Genomic DNA, 12,413 nt, shown 5'->3' on the forward strand with positions numbered 1-12,413 from the left:
ACTCTGTCTTGTTCTTGATTTAAGGGGAAAGTCTTCAATTTTTTGCCATTTAATATGATGTTGGCTGATGGTTTATCATATATGGCCCTTATCATGTTGAGATATTTTCCTTCTATACCCATTTTGTTGAGTGTCTTAAACATAAAGTTGTGTTGTATTTTATTGAATGCCTTTTCTGCATCTATTGATAAGATCATGTGGTTCTTGTTCTTTGTTTTGTTGATATGGTGTATTACGTTAACTGTTTTAGGTATGTTGAACCATCCTTGAGATTCTGGGATGAATCCCACTTGATCGTGATGTATTATTTTTTTAATATGTTGTTGTATTCAAATTGCTTGTATTTTGTTTAGTATTTTAGCATCTGTACATGCTAAAATATATTAGAGATATTGGTCTGTAGTTTTCTTTTTTTGTGCCGTCATTGCCAGGTTTTGGTATGAGGGTTATGTTGGCCTCATAAAATGCGTTTGGAAGTATTGCTTCTTCAATTTTTTGGAAGACTTTGAGTAGAATAGGAATCAAATCTTCTTTGAATGTTTGATAGAATTCACTAGTGTAACCATCTGGACCTGACTTTTAATTTTGGGAAGGTTTTTAATAGTTTTTTCTATTTCCTCTCTGCTAATTGGTCTGTTTAGGCTTTCTGCTTCTTCATGACTCAGTTTAGGAAGGTTGTATTGTTCTAGGAATTTATCCATTTCTTCAAAATTGTTAAATTTGGTGGCATATAGTTTTTCGTAGTATTATAAAATAATTCTTTGTATATCTATGATGTTTGTGGTGATTTCTTCTCTTTCATTTTGGATTTTGTTTATATGAGTCCTTTCTCTTTTTTCCTTGGTCAGTCTTGCCAAGGGTTTGTCAATTTTGTTGATCTTTTCAAAGAACCAGCTCCTTGTTCTATTAATTTTTTCTATAGTTTTTCTGTTCTCTATTTCATTTATTTCTGCTCTGATTTTTATTATTTCCTTTCTTCGGCTGGTTTTGGGTTGTCTTTGTTCTTCTTTTTCTAGTTCCTTAAAGTATGAAGTTAAGTGGTTTACTCGGGCTCTTTCTTGTTTGTTCACGTAGGCCTGAAGTGATATGAATTTCCCTCTTATTACTGCTTTTGCTGCATCCCAGATATGTCGTATTGTCATTTTCATTTGTCTGTATATATCTTTTGATCTCTGTGCTATTTCTTCTTTGACCCATTCATTTTTTAAAAGTATGTTGTTTAGTTTCCACATTTTTGTGGATTTTTTTCCCTCTTTTTTGCAGTTGAATTTTAGTTTCAAGGCTTTATGATCAGAAAATATTCTTGGTGCAATTTCAATTTTTCTGAATTTGCTGATGTTACTTTTGTGGCCCAAAATATGGTCAATTCTTGAGAATGTTCCATGTACATGAGAGAAAAATGTATACTCTGCCGCTTTGGGATGAAATGTCCTGTAGATGTCTATCATATCCAGGTGTTCTAGTGTTTTGTTTAAGGTCAATAAATCTTTATTGGTTTTCTGTTTGGATGAATGCTCTAGAGCCATCAGAGTTATATTGGGGTCTCTAGATATGATTGTATTTTTGTCAGTTTTTGTTTTTAGGTCAATAAGTAGCTGTTTTATATATTTTGGTGCTCTTTGGTTTGATACATATATATTAAGAATTGTTATGTCTTCTTGATTCAATGTCCCCTTAGTCATTATTAAATGACCGTTTTTGTCTCTGAGTACTTTTGCTGTCTTGTAGTCAGCATTATTAGATATGAGTATTGCTATACTTGCTTTTTGGGGGGATATTATTTGCTTGGAGTATTGTTTTCCAGCATTTCACTTTGAATTTGTTTTTATCCTTGTTGCTTAGATGTGTAGGCAGCCTACAGTTGGATTTTCTTTTTTAATCCATTCTGCTACTGTCTTTTTATTGTTGAATTTAATTCATTTACATTTAGTGTAATTATTGACACTTGTGGGTTCCCTATTGCCATTTTATAAATTGCTTTCTGTTAGTTTTGTATCTTGTTTGATTCTCTCTTTTGTTTTTCTATCATTCGTTTTTGTTTGTTTGTATTCCATACTTCTTTCCTCTATTGTTATCTTTTTTAAGTCATGTGCTTCTGTGGTGGTTTTTTCAAGTGTGGTTACCATTAAGTAATGAAAAGGGTTCCTACCATGTTCATTGCAGTACACTATCTTATGAGTGCTTCTGCACTCCATTGTTCTTTGCTACTGTTAATCTCCATCCTTTCCCTGCCCCTTTTTTTTGTTGTCACAGTTTAAGTTTGGTTTTATTGTGTTCTTGGTGGAGCTTTCACTTGTGGTATTGTTTTCTTTTGTTCTTTGTATCTGGTTGGTAAACCCCCTTTAGTATATCCTGGAGTTGGGATTTTCTGATGATAAATTCCCTCACTTTTCTGTATCTGTGAATGTTTTTATTTCTCCTTCATATTTGAAGGATATTTTTGATGGGTATAGTATTCTTAGCTGAAAGTTCTTCTCTTTCAGGACTTTAAATATTGAGATCCACTCTCTTCTAGCTTGTAGAGTTTCTGCTGAGAAATCCAATGATAATCTTTTTTTTCCTGTTTTATTTTTTTTAATTTATTTTTTTAGGAAATTTTTATTTTTATTTTATTTATTCATTTTTAGAGAGGACAGAGAGGGAGAGAGAGAGACAGAGAGGGAGAGAGAGGAGAGAGAGATGAGGGGGGGAGGAGCTGGAAGCATCAACTCCCATATGTGCCTTGACCAGGCAAGCCCAGGGCTTCAAACTGGCGACCTCAGCATTTCCAGGTCGACGCTTTATCCACTGCACCACCACAGGTCAGGCCCCAATGATAATCTAGTAGGTCTTCCTTTATATGGTGTATTCTTCTTTTCCCTGGCTGCCTGGAGAATTTTTTCTTTGTTGTTGGTTTGTGCCAATTTCATTATGATGTGCCTTGAAGTAGGTTTGTTGTGGTTAAGAAAACTTATTGTTCTGTTTGCTTCTTGAATTTGGGGCTTTAGTTCTTTCCACAGGCTTGGGAAGTTATCATCTATTATTTGTTTGAATATGTTCTCCATTCCATTTTCTCCTCTTTTCCCTCTGATATACCTATTATTCTTATGTTAGTCTTTTTGATGGAGTCAGACAATTCCTGTAGAGCTTTCTCATTTTTTAAAATTTTTGAGTCTCTCTCTTCTTCTCTCTGTTGTGCCTCAAGTTGCTTGTCTTCTATTTCACTAATCCTACCTTCTATCTGGCCTGTTCTATTAGCTAAGCTTTTTACCTCATTTTTCAGTTCATGAACTGAGATTTTCATCTCTGTTTGATTTGTTTTTATAGTTTCAATTTCCTTGGTAATATATTCTTTGTGTTCATTGAGTTGTTTTCTGAGCTCCCTAAATTGCCTTACTGTGTTTTCTTGTATATCTCTGAGTATTTTTAGGATTTCTATTTTAAATTCTCTGTCGTTTAACTCCAAGGTTTCCAATATATTAAATTTTTTCTCCATAGATTTTTCCTCATCTATCTGTGTTACCTCTCTTTCTTTTGTATCCATGATATTCGATTTCCTTTCCTTAATGGCATCTGAGGGTGGTTTTGTTAATAGCACTAATGAGAATTAATAAAGAATGAAAGATAAAAAAAGAAAGAAAAAAATAGAATAAAAGAAAAAAATTTATTATTTCCCTTTTTTTCCTCTCCTCTCCTCTCCCCTCCTCCTTAAGAAAATATCATGATGAACTATGAATTATATTGTGCTAAATGGAACAAAAACTATCTATAATGGAGGGCCTGAGTTGGGGGGAAGTGATAAAGGGGAAAAAGAGGTAGGGACCTACAAAATGAAAAAAGGAAAAAATTTTGGTCAAGAATAAAATGATTTGCTTGTAAGTGATGGTAGACTAAAATATAATGAGAGGGATAAGAGGGAAACAGGAAAAAGGAAAAAAATTACTATTGTATTAAGTGGAGCAAAAACTAGATAGACTGGAGAGCCGAGGTTGGGAGGAATGCTAATGAGTTAAAAAGCAAAGTAAAAAGCACCCAAAATGCCACAAAGAAAAAGTTTGAGTACCAAATAAAATAATTTGTTCATGATTGAGGATTGAATGAGAGGAAAAGTAGAAGGAGAAAAGAAGAACAAATAGAGAGGGAGAAAAAAGAAAAAGAGGAAAAGGAAAAGAAGAAAAGAGAAAAAAGAACAAAGAGAGAGAGAGAGAGAGAGATACTTAAGGGTTTTGGAGTGTAACCCTCATAGAGAGAAAGGAAGAAGAAAAAAAAAGAAAATGGGAAATGTAACATTTACAGGTAGTGTAGTTCAAGAAGAGGAAAGAATATGACAGGCAAAGAATAAGAGGACCAACGTGGAGGGAAAAAAAAGTAATAATAAGAAAGACAGGAAGATGAAAGAAACAAACAAACATAAAAAAGTGGAAAAAGTTATAAAGTCTGGATTTTTCTTGATTTTGAGATGTTATCTTCTTCCTTTTTCTTTCCTCTCCCTGTTCCTGGTTGGTGGCTCTGTACCCTAGGCTCTGCCCCTGTGCCATGCTTAGGTAGAGATTTGCAGTTGATAAGTCTCTATGGCAATGTCATATATTAGGCTTCAGTCTCGTTGGTAGTTGAGGCTTGTTAGCATTTGCAGGCTCTGACAATGAGAGAGTCTGTTTTCCTGAAGCCTCTCTCCTAGGCTCTCCTTCCTGAATTAGCAGCCTGATGATCCAGCTATGAGGTTGCCGCTGCCTCTGCCTTGTTTTTCAGTGTGTGGGACTCCCAGATGCTCCAAGGATAGATTTTTCTGTCTCTGGTTGAATAACTAGTTGAAATTTTGGGGAGATTTATCAGTAGTGCTCCTGACGTCATTTCTTTGACATCACTCAAGACTCAGTTTTTTAACCTATAAAAAGTACACATAGTATTTAACCACTAGAGATTTTGTGAAAATTTAAGTGTAAGCCCAGGGACCGCTGCCATGGCCATGCAGGTTCTCATTAGATTTGGGCAGGTGGTAAAAAAACAGTGGAGCCAGAAAGTGGCGGGCCATTCTGTCTATTAGAGTCTCATAATGGCAAATGAGCAAACAGGCAGGAATGACCACTACCACTTCCCTCTCACTCAGGGCTCCCAAAACCCTGACTCATTCTCCAGCTTTACCAGAGTCATAGGTCCTCACAAGCCTCAGCAGGACTCAGCCAAATGGACCTGGCCAAAGCACCCCCTTCCTTCCATAGACTATACATACATGGCACTGCCCCAATACAAGCAAGCAAACCTAAAAAACATTTGTTTACCCAACATTAGGCAAAACACATGTAACATAACTAGCAGTACTTGGTGCTCAGTAGAGTTCTAATAAATACTAATAATGTTATTGTTATTTTTGCTGTTATGGTAAATTTTATGTAAAAATCATAGGGTTACTGGAATGGAAATAGATGTGCTTACTTAAGCTTAAAGGCCATGTTTTTAAAACTGTAAGAGGATGTGTCAATTAATATTAAGTAATGTTGAAATATTGGATCTATGCCAATTATTAATCTTTTGTGCATTTCTATAGTTAATATTGTCCTTTGTATGCCTGTTTTTCAAAAGAAGTATTATAATTTTAAGGTTTCTTATTCATTTTAAGTTAAAATATATTCCAAGATTGCACAAAAAGGGAAAATAATAAATCACAATGTTTAATAGTCAATGTCTTATTTTATTACAATACCATTTTAAAATAAGGTTACATAATTAAAAAGTGATAAAATATTATTTACATATTTTGTGTCTTTTACCTATTCAAAATATAGTAATGAAATGTTTTAAATTCTTATAAACTAAATTTATTAAAAATATAAACTGGGAAATGAATGATGAAAATTATCTATTCAATTTATATATAACATATTAATAAATAAGTTTCAACTGTAAGCAGAAAAACTTCATTCACTGAGATATATGAAAAGATTAAAAAATTATTTATTGGAGCCATGATAAAGGTATTGTCCAGGAAATTGTTAGAATTGGAACCATGAAATTGTAGCATCAGACATTTTATCTGGCTAAGCCGGTGTTTCCCAACGTGGGACCCACGCCCCACAGGGGGGCAATTCCATAGTTAAGGGGGGCAATTTGAAAATGGACTCGACATAACTTTAACTCTTTCGCCCCGGGCCATTTAAATGCAATGCTAGATATCGATGCCAAATTTAACAAAAAATGCAATTCTTAAATAATTGCGGTAAATAATTATTAAGTATAATTTCATTTGACGAGACCAAAATATCAACTGGGTGATTGGCATCATAAAGTAAACTTCGTCCTGGGTTTACCGCAGAGCGTGCAGTCTACCGCGGGGAACCCCCGACGTTTTAAAAACTCGCTAAACAACGCAGTTATTCTCACCTAATTGGTCCATCGCAACTTCTGTAGTGTTTCATATCATTCAGTTGGTGTTAATTTGAAATAAGTGTCAGTCAAAACTGTTGTAAAAGCTCATTGATTTAATAAATATACATATATATATTGTATAGATATAATTGGTAAGTATTTGATTTTATTTTTATCAATATTAAACTCTTTATTAAGTACTTCTTGCATCAGGGCTAGAAAGCACTAATATTTTATAAATATTATTGGGGCTATAATAGTGCATGCATGACAATTTTAATTTTAGAAGCATAACTTTCCAGAAAATTTTGTCAAGTGGAAAAAATATAGATACCTTTTGATTTGCGGTGGTAGTGTAGTAAATGTGTTATATACATTTAAATAAATATGAATTTTTAGTACACGTTTACTCTATGTCACATTGAATATATTTTAACACATATTTTAATATTAGTTTTTAATTGATCTTATTTTTATTATAGCCCATAGTAAAATGAGTGGTGCAAGCAAGAAAAAAACTCGTCAATATTTGGAGGAATATTTAAAATTTGGGTTCATACCCACTGTTCACGATGAGTGGATTCCTTTTTGTCTTTTATGCCAGCAATGCTTGACCAACGAATCAATGAAATGAGGTCGTCTTGAGGTGCATTTGAGGGCGAAACATAGTGCTCATATTAATTTAGATTTGAGTTACTTTAAAACTTAAAAGAAAAATTTTGAAAAAAAAACAACATTAAACTCTCTATTTACTGCTCATACTTCAACTAATAATCGTGTTCTTGAGGCTAGTTATCAAATTTCTTTATTTATCGCTAAAACTGGAGAAAATCACACTATAGGAGAGAATTTAATAAAACCGTCAATATCAACATTTCTTAAAATGGTTCTTGAAAAAGATGACAAAGATGTAAAAGCTATGCCACTCAGTGACAATACTGCTAGCAGAAGAATAGACGAAATGAGTGAGGATATTGAAAAACAACTTATTGAAAAGCTGAAAACAAGAAAATTCTCCTTGCAAATGGATGAATCAACTTTGAGAGACAGTGAGGCAGTATTGATAACTTACATAAGATATATTGATAAAGGACATTTTGCTGAAGAAATGTTGTTCTGTAAAAGATTAGAAAGCACCACTACCTCCAAAGATATATATAATAAGCTAAAAAACTACTTAGATATCAATGATATACCAATGAAAAAGATAACATCTTGTGCTGCAGATGGTGCTCCCAATATGATGGGCAAGAAAAATGGCTGCTTAAAATTGATGAAAGATGCGAATCCAGAAATGATTCTTGTGCATTGTGTTATTCATAGGGAAAACTTGGTAGCTAAAAACATCTCGCCTGTTCTGAATGAAGTATTACATACAGTAATAAAGTGTGTTAATGCTATTAAAGCTAGTGCCAAATGTGAGCGTCTTTTCAAGCTATTTTGTGAAGAACAAAATGAAGACTATGTGAGACTTTTACTTCATATTGAAATAAGATGGCTATCTAAAGGAAACTGTTTGAAAAGATTTATGGAACTGTTTGATACTCTTAGTGATTTTTTAAGCGACAGACCTGAAATGAAGTATCTGTTAACAATAGATGGTAAAGCATTTGTGAGTTCTTTAGCCGATATCTTTGAAAAACTAAATCTATTAAATAAGCAACTTCAAGGAACAAATAAAACTCTTGTCGATGCAAAAGCAAAGATATTTGGTTTCATTACCAATATTGAGTTATGTCAGAAACATATTAACAAGAAAAACTTTAAACAGTTTCATTGGCTCCAAAAATGTGAAGTAACTGATACCGCTTTACTTGTTCTTGTCAATCATTTGAATATTCTATTGGCTGATTTAAAAGGAAGATTTTCTGATTTAAAACAAATTGATTTCCCAACATGAATGATGCAGCCAATGTTAGTGGATTTGTCTGATATATCAAATATGCAGTATCAAAAAGAACTCGCAGAATTGCAAAATGATGAGTCAGTTAAAGCTTTATTTAATATCAAAGGAGCGATGGCATGGCTTTGTGAGGAAACAGAAATCAAATACCCAAATTCAACCAAATGTGCAAGAAAACTATTGCTACCGTTTCCATCTTCATTTTTAGCTGAATGTGGATTTAGTGCTGTAAATGATTTACTGGTAAAAAAAAGAAATCGGCTGGATATAACACAACGTGGAGACTTGAGACTAAAGCTAACCAAATTGGAACCTAATATAAAATCTCTGTGCAGCAAGCATTAAGCGCAAGGATCACACTAAATTAAAATAATAAATTAATATAGAAAAATCTGTATTAAAATTATTTGGAATTTAAATTTCTGTTTTTCATTATATGTTTTGAAATTTTACTTACTGTGTTTTGTTAACAATTTCATAGTGATTTCTTCCTAGAACCTATCATTTATGTTTATTAAGTGAACAAATCAATTTTTTAATGTTAAAATTTATGTATGTTACATAGGGGGGGACATAAAAATTTTAGAAAGGTTAAGGTGGGGCATGGCACAAAAAAGGTTGGGAAACACTGGGCTAAGCTATTGCTGAGCTCTGGATAAACATATCATCTCTACCCGGGCACTTCTGGTGGTAGAGTCCATTCCTATGTCCTCATAGCACAGCTTGGTAACTATATTTCAGTATTATAGGTTTTCTTTGAGCTCTTATGTACTTTATTTTGTGTTTTTTAAATATCATTTTAATGAGAAAACTATAGGCTTCACTGAACTTCCAAAGGGGTTGAAGGTACATTGTGTGTGTGTGTGTGTATGTGTGTGTGTGTGTGTGTGTGTATACGTGCGCAGGTGCACATACAACTCAGACCTCCTGGAGTGAGGACTGTGAATAACACCATTAAAGACAGACTGCCTAATCTGAATTCAGCTGTGTGTTACTTACTAAGTTTGAGGTTTGGAGCAAGTTAATTAACACCTTTTCTAGTTTTCTCATCATTCTTAAGGAGGCTGAATTTTCAGGTCGACAGGCTGCAACTACCTGCATTCCCAACACATTTTGTCTTCCTTCAAAGGTTTATAAAGAAATTAAACTAATTAATTAAGTTATATAGTAGGAGTTCTCACAAAAAATATAGCTTAATGGATTTTCTGTAAAAACCAAACAAACACAAACTCTCCAACATTGGGCCACAGCTCTAAGCTATAGCTGAGTTTTCAGATCAGGTGAGGCCCAGAGATCTCATCTCTGCTTTGTTTTGCACCAGGCCGCTCCATCCATGTGTATTACCCCAGCAGTTGGTCATCCTTAATAAAGAACTTAAATGTTTAAAATGCCTTGTCCAACTCTAACCCTCACTTTGAGATAATCCATTCTTGGCTTCAACTTTTGAAGGCTCAATCTTAAGAAACAGCATTTATTGAATCACTTGGAAACATTGATATTCCTACAGATTATTCTTATCTGAGGATTTAAGCCAAATTGGAGTATAAAATATCTGTTATACTTCAATTTTCTACTGCCTTTCTCCTGCTGTGTCCTGATTCTCTTTCCTTGCATGCACTCTAGTAGAAATCTATTTTTAATTATTTGTATTTCATTAAATATTGTAAAGCAGTGTTAGCTCTTCCAAGTATCTCTTTAATTGCAGCGGGATAGGATTGGCCTCTTGTTGAAGTGGTTCAGCATTAGTCAGTAGAGAGATGAATTATCATAAGAAGGATTTTCTACCTTTGTCAAACAGGTGGCACTTTATTATTCTCCTCTCTCAGTAAACAATCCAAGAAAGGTTTTTCCCCCTTTTTACATATCAGGACTTTCTCTGCCCTTTCTAAACAGAAAGAATAAAACATTTTACCTTTAAAGAGGTTGTAAGAGGTTATATGTTAAAAAAAAAAACCATAGCTAATCAAAATGCAGTGTTATAACTAAAATGATGTAAGTTTGCAGTAATATGAAGACTTAGGAAAAAGCATGTCCAAATGTCCCCTGGAGAGTCAGGGAAGGTTTCTCCAAGTGCTGAATGGGAGACTTGAAAGGCCAGGTTGGGGGAAAGGATGCCAGAGGGCAGGAAGAACATGGGCAAAAGCAGAGAATGATAGAAGTGCCTGGTGAGTTCAGTAGTTTTTTGTCCTTTACTATTTCTAGAGAACAAGATGTAAAATTTCTATTTGTGGAGAGATTGCGTTGAAAGAAAGTGGCCAGAGTGTTGGATGCTAGATATATATTGTAGCGATCATGGGGAAGCACTGAGGCAGACTAAGCAACAGGGCAGCTGTTGTGAGAACTTTTTTACAGCCTTTCTCAGATAATTTAATGAAAGTTTTATTTTGTTTATTTTTTCTATGGTGGATTAAAGTGTGCTAAAATATAATCTACACCAGTGGTCCCCAACCCCCGGGCTGTGGACCAGTACCGGTCCGCAGGCCATTTGGTACCGGTCTGCAGAGAAAGAATAAATAACTTACATTGTTTCCGTTTTATTTATATTTAAGAGTGAACGATGTTTTATTTTTTAAAAATGACCAGATTCCCTCTGTTACATCCGTCTAAGACTCACTCTTGATGCTTGTCTCGTAAGTTTGACAATTATATTTAAAAATACCACAGTTTTTATGCCGGTTGCATAATTTTATTTTGTGCATTTATCTGTCCCACCCTAAAGGCCAGTCCGTGAAAATATTTTCTGACATTAAACAGGTCCGTGGCCCAAAAAAGGTTGGGGACCACTGATCTACACCTTATATGGGAGCCACTGAAGAAAACTTATACTAGTTCTTCTTATCTCTTTCCAATCTCTCTTATATAACCTTGAATATGCTTACTTGATTAGCATACTGAAACTTAGTGAGCCAACTTGCAACTGTTAGCCCAGCAGTTTCTGGAAATAGAACTCCCTTTTGCTTTTGCTTTTTTTCTCCCATTATCTTGTACATTGAAGCTATTTCTCAGAATCCCTTCTCCTCTCATGCCCTGAAATGACTTTATTGGCCTATTGATGCCTGTTCCCCTGAATGGCATGTGGATTAACTATTATTGGGGGATGATATGGAAGTTGGTGGAAGCCTTTACATTAAGGTGACCAAGAATACTTGGTGGTTAGAGGAAAGAGCAAGAAGACTACAGAAGAGATCTGGACATCCCTGGTGAGGCACATATTGCTTAGGAGACTTGTCTCTCCATAAATGACGTATTCTGATTTGATAAAAGTTTTAGCATTGCTGTTGGTGAAGATCATATATGCATTTATTCTTAAATATTTATTACTAACCTTATCATGTGCCATGCCTCATTTCTATAGACTCCAAAATAGAATACCAATGTGGTTGGGGAATATACAAAAACAAGTTATTACAATGTATAGTAGGACATGAATCATCTGGACCTTGCTTACCTCCTCAGCCCCATTTTACATTTCTCTCCCCTTTGACAGCGATTTTTCTTTTTCCTACAATGTGCTAAGCTTAATTCTGTTGGGGCTTTTGCACATGCTATTTTATCAGCTTAAATTTTTTTTAAATTTTGTTTAGAAAATTAAACTTAATGGGGTGCTCTACAGTGTGTGTCTGTGAGAGTAAAAATGTAGGGTTTTTGTATGCAATGAAGTTAAGTTGTTATCAGTTGTAATGATCAAGATACTGCATCTTGCCACTCATCTGTCTACCCATCTATCTGTTTATCCATCTATCTCTTTTTAATTTATTAATTTTAATGCAATGACATTGATAAATCGGGGTACATATGTTTAGAGAAAACATCTCCAGATTATTTTGACATTTGATTATGTTGCATACCCCTCACCCAAAGTCAAATTGTCTTCTGTCACCTTCTATCTAGTTTTCTTTGTACCCCTCCCCTCCCCCACCCTTTATCTCTCCTTCCTTCCTCCCCCCCCCATTACCATCACATTCTTGTCTATGTCTCTGAGTCTCATTTTTATTTACCATCTATGTATGGATTCATGTAGTTCTTAGTTTTTTCTGATTTACTTATTTCACTCAGTATAATGTTATCAAGGTCCTACTCAGCCATAAGAAATGATGATATCCATCTATCTTTTCATTCATTTGCCTAATGATTAATTTATCTTTTCAACTCTTTATAATCTGTTTAT

The sequence above is a fragment of the Saccopteryx bilineata genome, chromosome 3, assembly GCF_036850765.1.
Source record: "Saccopteryx bilineata isolate mSacBil1 chromosome 3, mSacBil1_pri_phased_curated, whole genome shotgun sequence".
Lineage (NCBI taxonomy): Eukaryota > Metazoa > Chordata > Mammalia > Chiroptera > Emballonuridae > Saccopteryx > Saccopteryx bilineata.